This window comes from Podarcis vaucheri (assembly GCF_965113315.1).
Source record: "Podarcis vaucheri genome assembly, chromosome: 6".
NCBI lineage: Eukaryota > Metazoa > Chordata > Lepidosauria > Squamata > Lacertidae > Podarcis > Podarcis vaucheri.
The window spans coordinates 106794286-106812510 of NC_138764.1; the positions used below are offsets into that span (position 1 = coordinate 106794286).

General features: G+C 48.4%; 1 long non-coding RNA gene across 1 annotated transcript; it reads left to right on the top strand.

Annotated features, from left to right (window-relative positions):
- Window positions 1-11727: 11727 nt before the first annotated feature.
- On the top strand, window positions 11728-16290 carry LOC309534388. Its single transcript, XR_014220667.1, has 3 exons — window positions 11728-11813; window positions 12540-12648; window positions 16207-16290. It is a non-coding gene; the product is annotated as an uncharacterized lncRNA (long non-coding RNA).
- The last annotated feature ends 1935 nt before the right edge of the window (window positions 16291-18225 follow it).

The window sequence follows — 18225 nt, forward strand, 5'->3', positions numbered from 1 at the left end:
CACCCACGATGCAGCAGCAGCGATGTCCCAGGCCCCAACGAGGCTCCTAAAGCTGTGGCGAAGGTGAGTCTGGGCCCCGCCCCCTAGGCCGGATGGAATGAGCCTGAGGAGGGAGAGGCCCTCTCCAGCACCCACGATGCAGCAGCAGCGATGTCCCAGGCCCCAACGAGGCTCCTAAAGCTGTGGCGAAGGTGAGTCTGGGCCCCGCCCCCTAGGCCGGATGGAATGAGCCTGAGGAGGGAGAGGCCCTCTCCAGCACCCACGATGCAGCAGCAGCGATGTCCCAGGCCCCAACGAGGCTCCTAAAGCTGTGGCGAAGGTGAGTCTGGGCCCCGCCCCCTAGGCCGGATGGAATGAGCCTGAGGAGGGAGAGGCCCTCTCCAGCACCCACGATGCAGCAGCAGCGATGTCCCAGGCCCCAACAAGGCTCCTAAAGCTGTGGCGAAGGTGAGTCTGGGCCCCGCCCCCTAGGCCGGATGGAATGAGCCTGAGGAGGGAGAGGCCCTCTCCAGCACCCACGATGCAGCAGCAGCGATGTCCCAGGCCCCAACGAGGCTCCTAAAGCTGTGGCGAAGGTGAGTCTGGGCCCCGCCCCCTAGGCCGGATGGAATGAGCCTGAGGAGGGAGAGGCCCTCTCCAGCACCCACGATGCAGCAGCAGCGATGTCCCAGGCCCCAACGAGGCTCCTAAAGCTGTGGCGAAGGTGAGTCTGGGCCCCGCCCCCTAGGCCGGATGGAATGAGCCTGAGGAGGGAGAGGCCCTCTCCAGCACCCACGATGCAGCAGCAGCGATGTCCCAGGCCCCAACGAGGCTCCTAAAGCTGTGGCGAAGGTGAGTCTGGGCCCCGCCCCCTAGGCCGGATGGAATGAGCCTGAGGAGGGAGAGGCCCTCTCCAGCACCCACGATGCAGCAGCAGCGATGTCCCAGGCCCCAACGAGGCTCCTAAAGCTGTGGCGAAGGTGAGTCTGGGCCCCGCCCCCTAGGCCGGATGGAATGAGCCTGAGGAGGGAGAGGCCCTCTCCAGCACCCACGATGCAGCAGCAGCGATGTCCCAGGCCCCAACGAGGCTCCTAAAGCTGTGGCGAAGGTGAGTCTGGGCCCCGCCCCCTAGGCCGGATGGAATGAGCCTGAGGAGGGAGAGGCCCTCTCCAGCACCCACGATGCAGCAGCAGCGATGTCCCAGGCCCCAACGAGGCTCCTAAAGCTGTGGCGAAGGTGAGTCTGGGCCCCGCCCCCTAGGCCGGATGGAATGAGCCTGAGGAGGGAGAGGCCCTCTCCAGCACCCACGATGCAGCAGCAGCGATGTCCCAGGCCCCAACGAGGCTCCTAAAGCTGTGGCGAAGGTGAGTCTGGGCCCCGCCCCCTAGGCCGGATGGAATGAGCCTGAGGAGGGAGAGGCCCTCTCCAGCACCCACGATGCAGCAGCAGCGATGTCCCAGGCCCCAACGAGGCTCCTAAAGCTGTGGCGAAGGTGAGTCTGGGCCCCGCCCCCTAGGCCGGATGGAATGAGCCTGAGGAGGGAGAGGCCCTCTCCAGCACCCACGATGCAGCAGCAGCGATGTCCCAGGCCCCAACGAGGCTCCTAAAGCTGTGGCGAAGGTGAGTCTGGGCCCCGCCCCCTAGGCCGGATGGAATGAGCCTGAGGAGGGAGAGGCCCTCTCCAGCACCCACGATGCAGCAGCAGCGATGTCCCAGGCCCCAACGAGGCTCCTAAAGCTGTGGCGAAGGTGAGTCTGGGCCCCGCCCCCTAGGCCGGATGGAATGAGCCTGAGGAGGGAGAGGCCCTCTCCAGCACCCACGATGCAGCAGCAGCGATGTCCCAGGCCCCAACGAGGCTCCTAAAGCTGTGGCGAAGGTGAGTCTGGGCCCCGCCCCCTAGGCCGGATGGAATGAGCCTGAGGAGGGAGAGGCCCTCTCCAGCACCCACGATGCAGCAGCAGCGATGTCCCAGGCCCCAACAAGGCTCCTAAAGCTGTGGCGAAGGTGAGTCTGGGCCCCGCCCCCTAGGCCGGATGGAATGAGCCTGAGGAGGGAGAGGCCCTCTCCAGCACCCACGATGCAGCAGCAGCGATGTCCCAGGCCCCAACGAGGCTCCTAAAGCTGTGGCGAAGGTGAGTCTGGGCCCCGCCCCCTAGGCCGGATGGAATGAGCCTGAGGAGGGAGAGGCCCTCTCCAGCACCCACGATGCAGCAGCATTTGTAATCCATAGGTCTTCCGATCTCCCCATAGGGAAATCTCTCCAATCTTCATTCTCAATTTCAAACCGAATTCTAATCATCCAGATCTTGTTTTCCTTCTAATCCATTTTTACAGGCCTCTGGTTGTCCTTTTTCACCTGCAGCTTTTCAGCTCCTCCTTCCCACTCCTCTGAAACAACACATGTCTCTTCATGTTCAGCTGCAGAATTTACTTGAGTCAAGTCCTTGGTACAGTCAACAAGTTTATTTACTTTGGAATTCAAGGTCGTAACATCTGTAGCCAAAGCTTCACTCTGATCTTGTAACTTTCCCAAGAGAAAAAACATTCTATCCAGCTCAGCCTGTATTTTTCCATTTGCAGCCATTGTAATGTCTCAGAACCCCCTCTAGAGGGATTCTAGTTACTTAGTGTTCTTTCTCCAACAATCAAGTTACTTTGTTTTTGTTTCTTCTTTATTTTCAACGACTTAAAGTCAAATGTAACAAAAATAACCAGCAGAAATAGCAAAAGGCAGATTTTTCTAACTTTGACAGCTCGTTTGACAGCTGTCAAACTCTTTATGTCTCCTCAGCCGGCTCTCTCGCGGATCGCTCCCGGATCCCGGGGGGTTGCAGATCGGCTCTTAAAAATCAATTCCTATCCGCCAGCACAGTACTTATATTGCCAAATCGTGAAATTAATAACTTTTGTCTCACAAAGAGAGAAGTGGTCTCTCGACCTTAGTTATCCAATTCTTGCTTTAAATTGTCTACAAGACGGGGGGGACTTCCTTTTAACACCTCCCCCGATCGTGCCGAATTCAGGAAAAAAACAGAATTTTAAATCCAATTTCCGTAGTACTCACGGGTTGTTACTTTTGCAGTCCAAATGTTCAAGGAAAGAAGTCAGCGCTCTCCGGCCATGGCTTGCAGCTTCACTCCATAGAAGAAGCGGCCTACTCTCAGCACCACGCCACTCTCCGTCCCCCGCTCCGAAGCCTTTAAAAAGGCTTCTTCGCGGGTCGGGGGGACGCAAATGGTGCCCGCTGAGTCACCAAGTCCACAGGCTTCAGTGCCTGTGGTTTCTGAGGGTCCCCGCGTCGTCGCCGCGGCAGGACCCGTCTTCCATGGAGCCGATTCCCTCCGGAGCTCGGAGGGAATCCGCCATTAGCCTTTCACGCTAACCCAGAAGTCCGGACTTCCTGTTTTGAACCTTCCCGCTTTGTTACCAAATTAAGAAATTTCTTGGTCCAATTTTCTGTTTCTACTCACGGGTACTTGTTTTAAATCCAATTGTCCACAGGAAAAAGTCAGCGCTCTCCGGCAATGGCTATGCGGCTTCACTCCGTGAAAGTAGCAGTCAGTTCGCAGCACCGCGCTTCTCCCCCACTTCGCTCCGGAGCCCCTAAATGGGATTCCCTGTGAGTAGGGGGGCGCTCCTGGTGCCCTGCCGAACCCCACGTTCCCAGGCTTCCTCCACCTGGGATTTCTAGCGGGTCCCCACCTTCGCCGCGGCAGGAAGACCCAGTTTCCACGGAGCCCGTTCCTCCAAACGGAGGAACTCCGCCATTCACTGATGGCGCTGACCCGGAAGTCTATTTTTGGATAGATTCTTCTGGATATCTCCTCTTATTTCCTCTCTTGGGATATATTGGATACTTTTGGACTCCCTTATCAATACCTTCAGTAATTTTGGCCATTTAATTGGATTATCTTTATTGGATTACAATATACAGCTATTGGACTTTATTGGTTACAACTAATATACAGATATTGAATTACAATAATTTGGGCAACACTATAATTGGGAGACTTATTTGTTCATAATAAACTGATATGGATTTAGCCTAAGTGGTGGCAAGGAGAAGTAAGAAAGGAAGAAAAGCATTGGTGTGGGATTGGCCTCTTCAAAGTTGAAATTTATAGGTTAATAGGTGCTCCGCCATACAAGCAGAAATTATATTGGAAAAAAATTATTTAGTAAAAAATTGTTTATATAAGTTAATTGACATATAAATTTAAGTGTATGAGAATTTAGGAGGGTGATCTTTTTATGTCTTTCTCTATCTTATATATCATTTGTGGAAAAATGTTTTAATGATTGCATATTTGGATTGAACATTTTATTATTATTGACTGCATATTAGGCGCTTGGAATCTTTAAAGACGAAGAAGGCAGAGATATGGCAGTTCAAATAAAGTGGCAAGGAGAAAAAATAATTGTCAGGATCTATGCACCAAATGGAAATAAGACAGAATTTTTGTGGTTTCTTCAGAAAAGTATACTTAAATACCTTTTTCAGTTCATTATATATCATCTAGCAGAAAGCCTTAATCCTTGGGCATGTCCACCAAAGGTGAAAGAATGTACCTTCAGTCTCATTACATTTCCAACATTTATTGTCGGGCAAATGATAGATTTTTGCAAGCTTGACTGGTGTCATGTACCACCTGTATATCATTTCCATAATATTCTCTCTTAGGGCATTACATGCCGTGAATTTCATACCTGTGGTCCATAACTGTTCCCAGTCAGCCATCATTATGCTATGTCCAACATCTTGTGCCCATTTAATCATGGCTGATTTCACCATTTCATCCTGAGTGTTCCATTTCAACAGCAAATTATACATTCTTGACAAATTCTTGATTTTTGGATCTAACAATTCTGTTTCTAATTTTGATTTTTCCACCTGGAAACCAACTTTTTTGTCCAAATTGTATGCCTCCATTATTTGGTAATAATGGAGCCAATCTCGCACTTTGTTTTTCAATTTTTCAAAGCTCTGCAATTTTATTCTGTCTCCATCTTGTTCCAGAATTTCCCAATATTTCGGCCATTTGGCCTCCATATTGAGTTTTTTCTGTGCCTTCGCTTCCATTGGTGACAACCATCTTGGGGTTTTCTTTTCTAACAAATCCTTATATCTTATCCAAACATTAAACAATGCTTTTCTAACAATATGATTTTTAAACGCTTTATGTGCTTTTACCTTATCGTACCACAAATATGCATGCCAGCCAAATGCATTATTGAAGGCTTCTAGATCCAACACGTCAGTGTTTTCAAGAAGCAGCCATTGTCTCAGCCAGCAAAAAGCAGCTGATTCATAATAAAGTTTAAGGTCTGGCAGGGCAAATCCACCTCTTTCTTTAGCATTGGTTAATATCTTAAATTTTATTTGAGGCTTCTTGCCCTGCCAAACAAATCTGGAAATATCTTTCTGCCACTTCTTGAAACAATCCATCTTATCCATAATTTGCAATGTTTGAAACAAAAACAACATCCTTGGCAACACATTCATTTTTATCACAGCAATTCGGCCTAACAATGATAACTTCAAATTTGTCCATATTTCTAAATCCTTTTTCACTTCAATCCAGCATTTTTCATAGTTATCCTTAAATCTTTAATTTAAATTATTTATTTATTTATTTATTTATATCCTTAAATCACTCATCTTGTTTTTATTATTGCTTGTAAGCCGCTCTGAGCCCGGCCTTGACTGGGGAGGGCGGGGTATAAATAAATTATTATTATTATTATTATTATTATTATTATTATTATTATTATAAATAAAATCACATTTTTAACAGTCATGTTAACCCCTAAATATTTCACTTTCTTAACCAATGTTAGTCCTGTCTCCTCCTGAAACTTCTCTCTCTCATTCACAGTTAAGTTTTTCCCTAAAACCTTAGTTTTCATCTTATTCAACTTAAAACCTGCTACCTGTCTGAATTCTTGAATCAGTTCCAATACCCTTTTAGGACTAGATTCTGGCTCCTGTAAAGTCAATACTAAGTCATCAGCAAATTCTTTCAATTTGTGCTGTTTAGCTCCCACTTGTATACCTGGGATAAAGGCAATATATACAGAACAGAAAGTGAAGCTGATAGTAAACAACTATACTACAGAAGACATCAAAATAACCAAGGGTACAAGGCAGGGATGCCCATTGTCTCCATTATTATTCATTATGGTGCTGGAAGTTTTGCTAAAATCATTAAGGAAAAATGAAGATATAAAAGGGGTGTCTACAGGGAAAAATGAATACAAAGTTAAAGCATTTGCGGATGACTTGGTAATGACAGTAGAAGAACCAGTGGAAAGTGTCAAAAGAATCTTAGAAGAAATAGAGCAATTTGGTCGAGTTGCGGGATTCTATCTCAACAAAAAAAAAGACAAAAATAATTGCTAAAAACATGAATCAAGAATTAATTGAGGAAATACAACAAAGGATAGAGATAGAAGTGGTGAACAAAGTGAAGTATTTAGGAATATGGTTAACCCCCAAGAACATTGATTTGTTTCAAAACAACTACTTACCTGTGTGGAACCAAATAAAAAGGGATTTGGAGTTGTGGGGAAGATTGAAACTGTCCTTTTGGGGAAGAAGAAGAAGAAGAAGAAGAGAAGAGTTTGGATTTGATATCCCGCTTTATCACTACCCGAAGGAGTCTCAAAGCGGCTAACATTCTCCTTTCCCTTCCTCCCCCACAACAAACACTCTGTGAGGTGAGTGAGGCTGAGAGTCTTCATAGAAGTGTGACTGGCCCAAGGTCACCCAGCAGCTGCATGTGGAGGAGCGGAGATGCGAACCCGGTTCCCCAGATTACGAGACTACCGCTCTTAACCACTACACCACACTGGCTCTCTGTGTGGAAGAATATCTACAATAAAAATGAGTGTGCTACCAAAGATGTTATTCCTTTTCCAATCATTGCCGATAATCAAGGGGGCATCAATTTTTAAAGAATGGCAAAAAATAATTTCAAGATATATCTGGCAGGGCAAGAAGCCAAGGATTTAGTTTAAGTTATTAACAGATGCGAAAGAAAGAGGTGGCTTTGCCCTGCCAGACTTGAAATTATATTACGAAGCATCATGCCTCTGTTGGATAAAGGAATGGATCAAATTAGAGAATGGAGAGTTGTTAGATTTAGAAGGATTTGATAACAGATTTGGTTGGAATGCTTATCTATGGTATGAAAAGAAAAAAATTCACAAAGGTTTCGAAAACCACATCTTTCGAAGATCACTGATAGAGGTGTGGGAGAGGTATAAGAATTTGTTGGAACCCAGACTCCCCCATTGCATTTCACCATTAGAAGTGATGAGTGTGAAAAAAATCAATATGAGGGGGAGGTGGACAAAATATGGAGAATTGGTAATAAGAGAGGGGGGAATGGAAAATGAAAACTTATGAAGAGGTGAAAGAATCTGTTTATGACTGGTTACATTACTATCAGATCAATGAAATGTTTAAAAAAGATTGTAAAATGTGCGGGTATGAAGGTAAAGAATCAAAATTTCAAGTGGAGGTATTGAATAATGAGTATAAAAATCTGTCTAAAATGTATAAAATGTTGCTGGAGTGGCATGCAAAAGATGAAGAGGTAAAGGCAGTAATGATGCATTGGGCAAGAGATTTTGGTTATAATATACAGTATGATGACTGGATGAAATTATGGAATGAAAGGTTAAAATTTACGGCATGTACTGCTTTGAAAGAAAATGTAATGAAAATGGTTTACAGATGGTATATAACGCCAGTTAAACTGGCTAAAATGTACAAAACATTCAACAAGTGTTGGAAATGTAAAGAAAAAGAAGGTATTTTGTATCATATGTGGTGGAAGTGTAAAAGGGTGAAAGGCTTCTGGGAAATGATATACAATGAATTGAAAAAGATGCTGAAATATACGTCTGTTAAAAAACCAGAGGCCTTCCTATTAGGAATGGTAGGAAACGAAATTAATAAGAGAGACTGTAAACTGTTTCAATACGCAGTGACTGCTGCAAGGATACTTCTGGCCCAAAGATGGAAGCAGGAAGAAATCCCAACTGTGAAAGAATGGAGAAGGAAATTGACTGAATATGCAGAATTGGATAAATTGACTGGGAAGATTCGATATCAGAAAGAAAAAAAGTTTATCGAGGACCGGGGGAGATTTACAGACTATCTGAAAAACATATGTGATGTACAGACAACGCTTGTTGGTTTTGAAGAGACTCTGTGAGATAGTAAGAAATAGTGCAAAAAAGAGAGCAAGAGGAAAAGGCGTTCTAAAAGGCAATATTATGTTTAGAAATGCGTTAACAAATAGAAACTTTACAAAAGATTGACAGAGAAACTGAGGGAAGTCAAAAATTGAAGAATGAGTGTTAAATTATCTGTTGACTGTATAAAATTGTTTGGAAAATGAAAAAAATTATTTAAAAAAATAATAATAATTCAGTTAGACAATGATGGCCTGATTCTGGCAACAGAGCACCCAGATTGCTGCCAACTTAGTTGAAAGGTATTCATCAGATTCATCAGATAAAACAGCAACATCCACATCTGAAACTGCAAGGCAAATTCCACTTGGCTATCAAGATCTCTGCCCATCACAACATCTAACTGTCGCATCTGGCGATGGGCACAAGGGAGGCGGGCAGAGGCCCAACTGGGAGCCACGCCAACGGTGTCACCCCAGGAGAAGACGGGCACTGGGTGGGTCTTCCCAAAACTTCTCTTTTCCTAACTTTATTATTAGTATTTAAACTCTCACGAATTATGAAGGATTCCTGACCCAACACAGGCCACTTCCTGGGACCGCCACTTCAGCCCTGACTTCCTCATGATGATGATGATGATGATGGGGGGAAAATCTATCATTGTTTCCCTTCCCCTGCCCTCCCATCATTATCATCACTATTTTTTACTTCTTACTTCACCTTACTGTTATTGCTATTGCTAGCGTTATTTTTCTTTTCTTTTTTGCTTTTTTGTTGTTGTTTTTTGTTTTTTAAAAGGAAAACACACACAGAGAGAGACTCTTAATGGCCCTACTCTTTTCACCCCATCCCCCTCTTCCTTCTCTTTTTCTTTCTTTCTCCTTCCCCCAAAACAAAGAAATAAACATTTCATACCTACATACATATATCATTTCATCCACTTTCAATTGTGAATACCCCCTTTTATTTTCCTTTTCTTTTGATGGTCTTTTATCTCACACTATAATTTGAATCCCCGTGGGACACAGGTGGCGCTGTGGATTAAACCACAGAGCCTAGGACTTGCCAATCAGAAGGTCGGCAGTTAAATCCCCGCGATGGGGTGAGCTCCCGTTGCTCGGTCTCGGCTCCTGCCAACCTAGCAGTTCGAAAGCACGTCAAAGTGCAAGTAGATAAATAGGTACTGCTCCGGCGGGAAGGTAAACGGTGTTTCCGTGCGCTGCTCTGGTTCGCCAGAAGTGGCTTAGTCCTGCTGGCCACATGACCCGGAAGCTGTACACCGGCTCCCTCGGCCAATAAAGCGAGATAAGCGCTGCAACCCCACACCACGACTGGACCTAAAGGTCAGGGGTCCCTTTACCTTTTTATAACTTGAATCACCACTGAAATTTTTTATCATTATTACTACTACTTTTTTCCCTTTAAAAAATATATCTATTTTTTAATTTCTATACTTTTTATTTTATTTTTTCCATCTTTTTTCTTGTTTGTTTTTTAACTATAACATCCAACCGTCACAAATACAGAGCACGTATTTGCAAATACATCTATGGCAAAAGTAACCAGAGAGAATTTACAACTCCTTCAGGCACCTATATAAGAAGAGCAAGCAAAAGATACCATCACCAAGTTTGAAAAAGGATGGATTTATGGCTCCAGGTTTTAAACTCTGCAACCACAACACCACAATTATGCCACAGGGATAAACGCTCATTGCAACTGAAATGCCTTCTGGCTACGTGGTCAGACGTCAGCCTAACAGTCATTCTAAACCCAAATAACAATCCATCGATAATGCATTCTTACGAATTTCAGAATTAAATCAGAAGAGTTTTACATCTGTTCTTGCTAAAAGGTAAGATACAAGCATTCCAATATGCATACACCAAGACCAAAAAATAAAAATCCATCAACTTCAAACAGATCTTTTAAAAAATAAAAACGAAAACAGCAGATTGCCTAGAAACGAGTAAAAACAAACCAATTCAACAAGCCAGCCATTTGTCTTGCTTTGAAACTGGAGAAAGCTTTTCCCTGAGTACATTCCCTGAGTTTGCTCAGAAAGGCCATTCAAGAACTAAAACGTGGATTTGGGCTTCTTTGTACAGCCCTGAAGTCTTAAATCTATCCATCCAGTCCAGGCTGGCCCATCAAGGTACATAATACACTTTATTTTTGTAAGTGTCCGAACCCAAAGAGTACTCATTAATGGTTTCTCGCCATCCTGGAAAAAGTGAGAAGCTGCAGGGTTCTGTCCTGGGCCCGTTGTTGTTTAAACGTCTTTATAAATGACTTGGATGAAGGAATTGAGGAGATGCTCATCCAATTTGCAGATGACAACAAACTGGGAGGGGTAGCTAATGCTGCAGAAGACAGAATCAGAATTCAATATTGCCTTAACAGATTGGAGAACTGGGTGCAAGCTAACAGAATGCATTTCAACAGGCAGAAATGTCAGGTTCTGCACTTAGGCAGGAAGAACCAGATGTGCAAAGATAGGATGGGGGACACCTTGCTTACTAGCAGTACTTGTGAAAAGGATCCAGGGGTCTTGGTAGACCACAAGCTGAACATGAGTCCACCATGTGATGCAGCAGCAAAAAAAGCTAATGCTATTCTAGGCTGCATCAACAGAAGTCTAGAGTCCAGATCATGGGAAGAAGTCATAGTCCCACTCTAGTCTGCCTTGGTCAGACCACACCTGGAATACTGTGACTAATTCTGGGCACCACAATTTAAGAAGGATGTTGACAAGCTGGAATGGGTACAGAGGAGGCCAACCAAGACAATCACTGGTCTGGAAACCAAGCGTGATGAGGAACGGTTGAAGGAGCTGGGTATGTTTAGTTTGAAAAAGAGGAGACGGAGAGGAAATATGATGGCCATCTTCAAATATCTTAAAGGCTTTTCACATGGAAGATGGAGGAAGCTTCTTTTCTCCTGCTCCAAGATAAAACTTTCTCCAGAAGAACTTTCTGACAGTAAGAGCTGTTTGACAGTGGAACCGACTCCCTCTGTGGTGGACTCTCCTTCGTTGGCAGTTTTTAAGCAGAGGCCGAATGGTCATCTGTCATGGATGCCTAAAGTGAGGTTCTTGCATGGATTAGACGACCCTTGGACCACGTCCAACTCTACCATTCCATGGTTCTGTGATTCTATAAGGGCTGCTTACTGGTTCCTGTTGCTGGACCAATGGCTACCAGGCACCACATTTATGCTTTGTCTCCACAGTTAGAGGCAGCAATGTTTCAGAAACCAGGGGCTGGAAAACACAGCAGGGGAGAGTATTGCTCTTCTGCCCAGATCCTGGTTGGACACTGTGAGAAGAGGACGCTGGACCAGATGGCCATTGGCTAGATCCAGCAGGTGCCTCTTGTGTTATTTTTGATTGATTATCACGGGGAAATTATCTGGACCAGGAGCCAGCTGGACCCACACACTCAAATCCGCTTGGCTTCTGTCCCAGCCCAACCCAGGAGAGGCGGGGGAGAGGGGGGAGGGAGGAGGATATATGGCTGCCGATCTGAGCCTTGAGCACCATTCAGAGCTGCCTTCCAGCGTGAGGTCCACCAGGTTCTTCTTCGCAATGGGTCCCTCGCTCATCCTCTGGGCTCTGCTGCCATCCATACTATGTAAGTTTGGGGATTGCTTGGAGGGGCAAGGACTCAGGAAGGCATGGAGCCGGGGAGTCAGTTTAGGGTATTTATGCCCTGCCTTCTTCATGGACGGGATTCTAAGTAGACACCCCTGCCCTGAGCTGCTGCTGTGCAGCTGTCTCCAGCTGGTGGACCTCAGGGCTCCGGCGAAAACCAAACTAGCCCCTGCAAATCTCAACCCATCTCTGAGCAAAGGAAGGTGGAGGGTGCTGCAGTTGGTGGTGGAAGGACCTCTGAAGGAAGCTTTTAATGATTGATGTTTTAATGTATTATTAATCTCCTGTTGGAAGGCGCCCAGAGTGGCTGGGGAAACCCAGCCAGATGGGCAGGGTATAAGTAATAAATGATTATGATTATGTTTGTGATTATGATTATGATTTGATGCTGATGTTAGTGAAGACATCAGCACCAAGCAGTTGGGCACCACCATGAGGGTGCTGGGCTAGGTGCCCATCGAAGAGGAGCTGGATGCCATCATAGAGGTGTGGAGCATCATAGAGGTATGGGCATGGCCAGGATTTCGGGGGGCAGGACTTTTGTTAGGGGGGCAGAACCGAGCTACCTGCGGCTTGTTTGGTCAGTTTCTGAGTATTTTTATTTATTTACTTGATTTGTGGCTACGCCTCGGTGGAGGAGGAAGGGAGGCGTGGGTAGGGGGCTGGAGAGCACGACCCTCACCCTGGACTGGATTCCTCCTTGCAGGCAATGGAGCCAACGGCTTTGCAGGACGCTTGCAGCAGGGGATACGGCGGCAGATTCGACAAGCCAATGAGGAGGCGAAGGTGGAGGAAGCTGGCTCTGTAAAGGACAGGTAAGGCTAGGACACATCCACCACATATGGAGGAAATTCCCCTCCTTCTCCTTACACTTCCAACAATTTTTATCTTGTGGGGCTGGACTATCTTTTAAAGGAAACCACCACCACCCCACCGACTCCCTTCTCCACAGCACCGGACGAGCCCCGTGGCTGCTTACCTGTGCCTTGCGAGCGGCAGGGGTGGGCGGCGGTGGTGGTGGAGGGACAATGAGTGGCACAAAGGGGCTGGCTCTGGAGAAGGGCTGCGTAAAATGGCACTCAGCCATCCGCAGCTCAACAAAGCCCAGCCCCCTTCCTCCTCTAGGCAGGGCAGGGAGAAGCCAGGAGGAGGGAGGGAGGAGCCGCCGCTGTGGCAGTGTGGATGGGGGGAAATGACGAAGCCCGGATGATCAGAATCCCCACGCCGATCACCACAGCGATTCCTGGAACGTCCGCGGGCTGGGTCCAGAAGGCAGTTGGGCCAGATTCGGCCCCCGGGCCTTAGCTTGCCGACCCACGTTCTATGCCGATAGCCTTGACAGGACCCTCTTTGCAAGCTTCTTAGGACAGCTGGGCTCTCTCTGGGGCTCTCAAGGAGCGTGCGTTAGACCTAGAGAGTTCACAAACCAGAAAGCGGGGGTCGTCTTTTGCAGTCCCTTCCTGCAATGATACAAAGCAGAACTTTGGCTTCCCCCGCCCCCCCAAGCATCCCGGCCGGGGCACCTTAGAGGAGAGGTTGGCAAGGTTTGCATCGCCTGGGTTGTTCACTCCAGCGGAGATCTCTCTGTGGGCCAGATTGTCAGTGAGTGTGAGCGCATGCATGCATGATTTCCGGTGTCTGCGCATGCATAGGCACGATTTTCGGCACCACAGCAGCGAGTCCCCACACCGTGCTGCGCTGGTTTATTGCAGTGCTCAGGGACTCGCCGAACAAGCAGCTCAGTTCGGGGGTGGCTCGGGGGCCGGTTAAACGACCCCCGTGGACCACAGGTTGCTGACCCCTTCCTTAGAGCTGAGATTCCCCTTCCCATCCGCTCCCCACACATCAGCCCATCTCAGAGGCAGCCCTCCTACCCAGAGCCCCAAACAGAGGATGATCTGTTGTTGCCCCGCAAGCCGCATCTCCTGCACGTACCTGGTTCCGCTCCATCCCCTCTTCCACCTGGGTTTCTGCTGTTGCTGCTGCTGGAGGTTTCCTTTGGAGCTGCGTTTGTCTCCATGCTTGCGCTTTATTCTTTACCTTTCAGACTGTTGCCTGAGGGGCAGACCAGAAACACTTCCAATAAGCAAACAGGCAGTTATGGGGAGGAACTGTCCCAGGAGGAACAGTGCAAGGGGGAGGGTTGAAAAACCCCAAGCTTCAATGTGGAGGTCAGAAAACGCACAGCGCGCCTTGCTGGGGGAGCCAGGGCCTTGTCACAGGAACCATGTCCCCACAGCCAGAGCTTTCTCTGAGACGGTGCAGGCAGGTGCGCCTTACCACCACCTCGCTTGCCTGACCCCCGCTCCCTCCCCCACCCCACCCCATTCCCGCCCCTTTGCCGCTTCCTCCGCTGCCGGGCTGAAGGCACCGCTTTGGCTGCCTGTCACCGGGCAACTTCCAGGAAGGAGCTGTTGTTATTTAGTCGTTTAGTTGTGTCCGCCTCTTCGTGACCCCCTGAGACCAGAGCACGCCAGGCACTCCTGTCTTCCACTGCCTCCCGCAGTTTGGTCAGACTCATGCTGGTAGCTTCGAGAACACTGTCCCACCATCTTGTCCTCTGCCGTCCCCTTCTCCTTGTGCCCTCCATCTTTCCCAACACCAGGGTCTTTTCCAGGGAGTCTTCTCTTCTCATGAGGAGGCCAAAGTCTTGGAGCCTCAGCTTCAGGATCTGTCCTTCCAGTGAGCACTCAGGGCTGATTTCCTTCAGAATGGATACGTTTGATCTTCCTGCAGTCCATGGGACTCTCAAGAGTCTCCTCCAGCACCAGAATTCAAAAGCATCCATTCTTCGGCGATCAGCCTTCTTGATGGTCCAGCTCTCACTTGGCGATGGTCAAAGGGTCGCGTCAAAGCACCTCCGCAAGGCTGTGCCTGCAGCCGTGGGAAGCGGCAGCGGTGGGGGCAGTTGCAAAGTGGGAGGGGTGGAAGGGACGGAGAGGGTGGGACGGCGGGCAAGCGGCTGGGGTGGGCATCGCCTAATTTTACTTGGGAAAAACCACAGCTGCTCCCAGTGGGGTGACCTGGCTTTGATCAGGTGACAGTGATGGGTTTAAGCTGGGAGGAGCTGAGTGCTGCCCACCTCAACACTTTCCTCCCCCCACTCCGAAACAGGAATCATTATGTCTACGTGGGCTCCCAGACTGTGCCTTCGAAGGGTTCATACGTCTTACAAATACTTATTCTTGAAAGTCCTGACGGTGAGTGGCTCAGCCCTGCATCGCCTTCTTGGGAGCCGGAGGGGGGGGCGCGAAGGCATCTCTGTGTCCCTCCCACCACCAGCCCCTCAAAGCCCAACGGGCTCCCTGCGCACTGAATGGGGAGCCTGAGACTTGTCGCCTCCTCACTCTCAGTTGGCCCCTGAGCGCAGTGTTGCCTCCCAGCCCTGCTCCCGGGAAACTTGAACCCTGTTAAACTATGGAACTCACTCCAGCAAGAGGCAGAAGTGGCCACCAAGCAAGACAGCTTGAACATGATAAAATCAGGGAGGAAAAGAAGGCTATCAACAGCAGGCAGCTGCAATGGCTGTTCTCCGCCTGTTCTAATGGAGGCAGCCCTGCTTCTCAGTACCACTTGCTATGAACCAAAGGAGGTGGGGAGAGTTGTTTTCATGCTCGGATCAGGGCCTTGCAGGTTTCCCTTTGGAGCAGCTGGTTGGCCACCATGGGAGCAAGAAGTTGGAGCAGAGAGGTTGATAGCTTCATCATAGCTGTCCACTTTTCCCTTTTCTTGCGAGGAATCCTATTCGGAGTAAGGGAATTTCCCTTTAAAAAGGGGGAATGTTGACAGCTATGAGCTTGATCCAGCAGGCTCTCCTGATGTTCAACATCCTAGGAATCCCAGCTTCCCTCTCACAGGCATGCATGCATAATTTTATTTGTATGACACCTTTCCACATTTCAAACTGTGTGAGCCAGTGTGGTGTAGTGGTTAAGAGCGGTAGTCTCGTAATCTGGGGAACCGGGTTCGCGTCTCCGCTCCTCCACCTGCAGCTGCTGGTTGACCTTGGGCCAGTCACACTTCTCTGAAGTCTCTCAGCCCCACTCACCTCACTGAGTGTTTGTTGTGGGGGAGGAAGGGAAAGGAGAATGTGAGCCGATTTGAGACTCCTGAAGGGAGTGAAAGGCGGGATACCAAATCCAAACTCTTCTTCTTCTTCTTCAAACTATGCTCAAGGCAGCTTACAACACAGAAGAAACAACATGGCAGCAACATAACAAAATTAGCCACAAACAATCAATGAAACATCCAAAAATGCACACCCAAAGGAAACAATTCCCACAATTCTGCAGGGGAGAAGGAGCGGGAGGCCAAGACTAGTTACGAGGCTGGAGAGGAAAACCCTAACTCTTGGTCTGATGTCTTGCCTGTAGAGCCCTTGCAGCCGGAAAAACGCCAGGTTGAGGATGACTCCTTCGATGATGACGCCGATGCTGAATTATTTCTGGCACAGTTTCTGTGGGGCTTTGCTAGCAAACAAACCCACAATCTCCTGCATCTGATCCCGCTGCCAACCTGTGCCTCGCCTCTCCGCGCCTCGACACGCCAGGATGAGGATGACTCCTTCAATGAGGACTCCTCTAAGGAATCCAATCTGGAAGAGTAGCTTCGGGCAGCCATTGCCAGCAACCAAACCCGCCATCTCCTGCCTCTGCTCCCGCTGCCAACCTTTGCCTCGCCTCACCTCGACGGCCCCAAATCTGTGAAGTTTTATTTTCTTGTAAAAGTAAATAGAAGGCACAAATTGCAGCAAAATAAAAGCAGCAAAACGCATAATGGAAGCCCAGTTTCGTGATTTGCTGGGAGTTTTGCGTATCTGAAGTTGATACATAAGAAAGGAAATCCCTCCAAACAGCATAGAAATGAGTTGAGAAATGATAGCTCTCCTAGAGAGCTGAGAGACCTTGCGCTGCCAAACCCAGTTCTGGAGAAGTGGGCCCTGCAGGGTTCAGGGTGCCTCCTCTAAACCACAGCCCAGATCACTGCAAAGCGGGGCAGAAGGGAACCTCACTCCTCCAGAGCCCCGAGGGGCCAAGGGCTCCGCCCTCCGCTCTGCTGGGCTTTGCTCAGTGAATCAGGGCCTTTGTCAAGAGTGATGGTGACACAGAAGCCACAGACACCTCCCTAGTCCTCCTTGGCCCCAAAGGTGCTCCTTAGGAGGAAAGGGAGGAGCTGGAAAGGGGATTCCCCAGAGCCACCTCAGAGCAAGCAGGCGGAGGCTTCTTCCCCAAAGTCAACAGCGGAGGGATTAAGATGCTGTTGGTCCTGATCCCCAGTTGCATATTCCTGCATTGCAAGGGGGGTTGGACTTGATGACCCCCAGGGTCCCTTCCAACTCTACACTTCTGTTATTCTATGACCCTCTTTCACCTCCGTTATGCCGCTAGGCAGGAGCTCTGGGCCGTGAGGAAAGAAGGCAGCAGGGAAGGCAGCCCCCACAGGCCTCTGTCGCTGGACCCTGGGACTTTGCCCAGGCCAGGCCACGGTGGCTGCGTCCTCCTTCAACGGGCGGAGGTTGTAGGGCTCGTGTCCCACAAGGGATGGAGGAGCAATAGAGGAATCTAGAGGGGCCTTTGAAACACCTCCCCCTTGCAGCCTCTCTCCCACATAAGCCCACTTCTGGTCTTTAGAGGGGGGGCAAGGTTGGGGGGCAAGGCATGGAGCTGTACAAACATATGCTGAAGAGAGGCATTGTCCTTGCCACATCTCCAACACTCATCTCGGGGAAAGCCACATAGCTGTAATAAACGAAAAATCTGCCCTTATTCCCTTATGGGGGACACCAGAGCCCTTATAGAGTCCTTTGTAGGTTCTCCATCGGTCGGAGGAAAAACAGAGGCCAACCAGAGAATATTGAGAAGCAAAGCAGCTCGTAAGCCTGATCTTTCCTGAACTGTTGCAACAGGGTGCTCCCCTCACATGCAGGAAAGGAGGAGGACCCAGAACCAAGGTGTGTCTGCCCTTATATAGACATTTTAAATTGCCCACTTTGGAGTCCAAGACCACCACCCCAGATACATCATACCTACATCACAAAAAGGGCGGGCTAAAGCAGAAATCTGAGTGGGTTGTTTACCTCCTGTCTGGCAAGTTACCTGTTAATGTTTACTGGACTGATACCCTGGGGAGCCTGGCCAGTCTTTTGTAATGATAAATACATAGTTCCTGAGCCAGGTCACAGGCTCACACCCTGTTCACACACAGACATACCCTTAAGACAGGATTTGTGAAGGAAAAGACAATGGGGAGGCTCCTCCATTTGACCTTGCAGAGAAAACACCTGGTCAGCCTGGGAGTCAAAATGGCTCCATAGCTGCTCTCCTGCGCAGCTTCAGACATGTGGCCTATAGATCTATGTACATGTTTCCTTGGTACATTTATGAACCTTTATT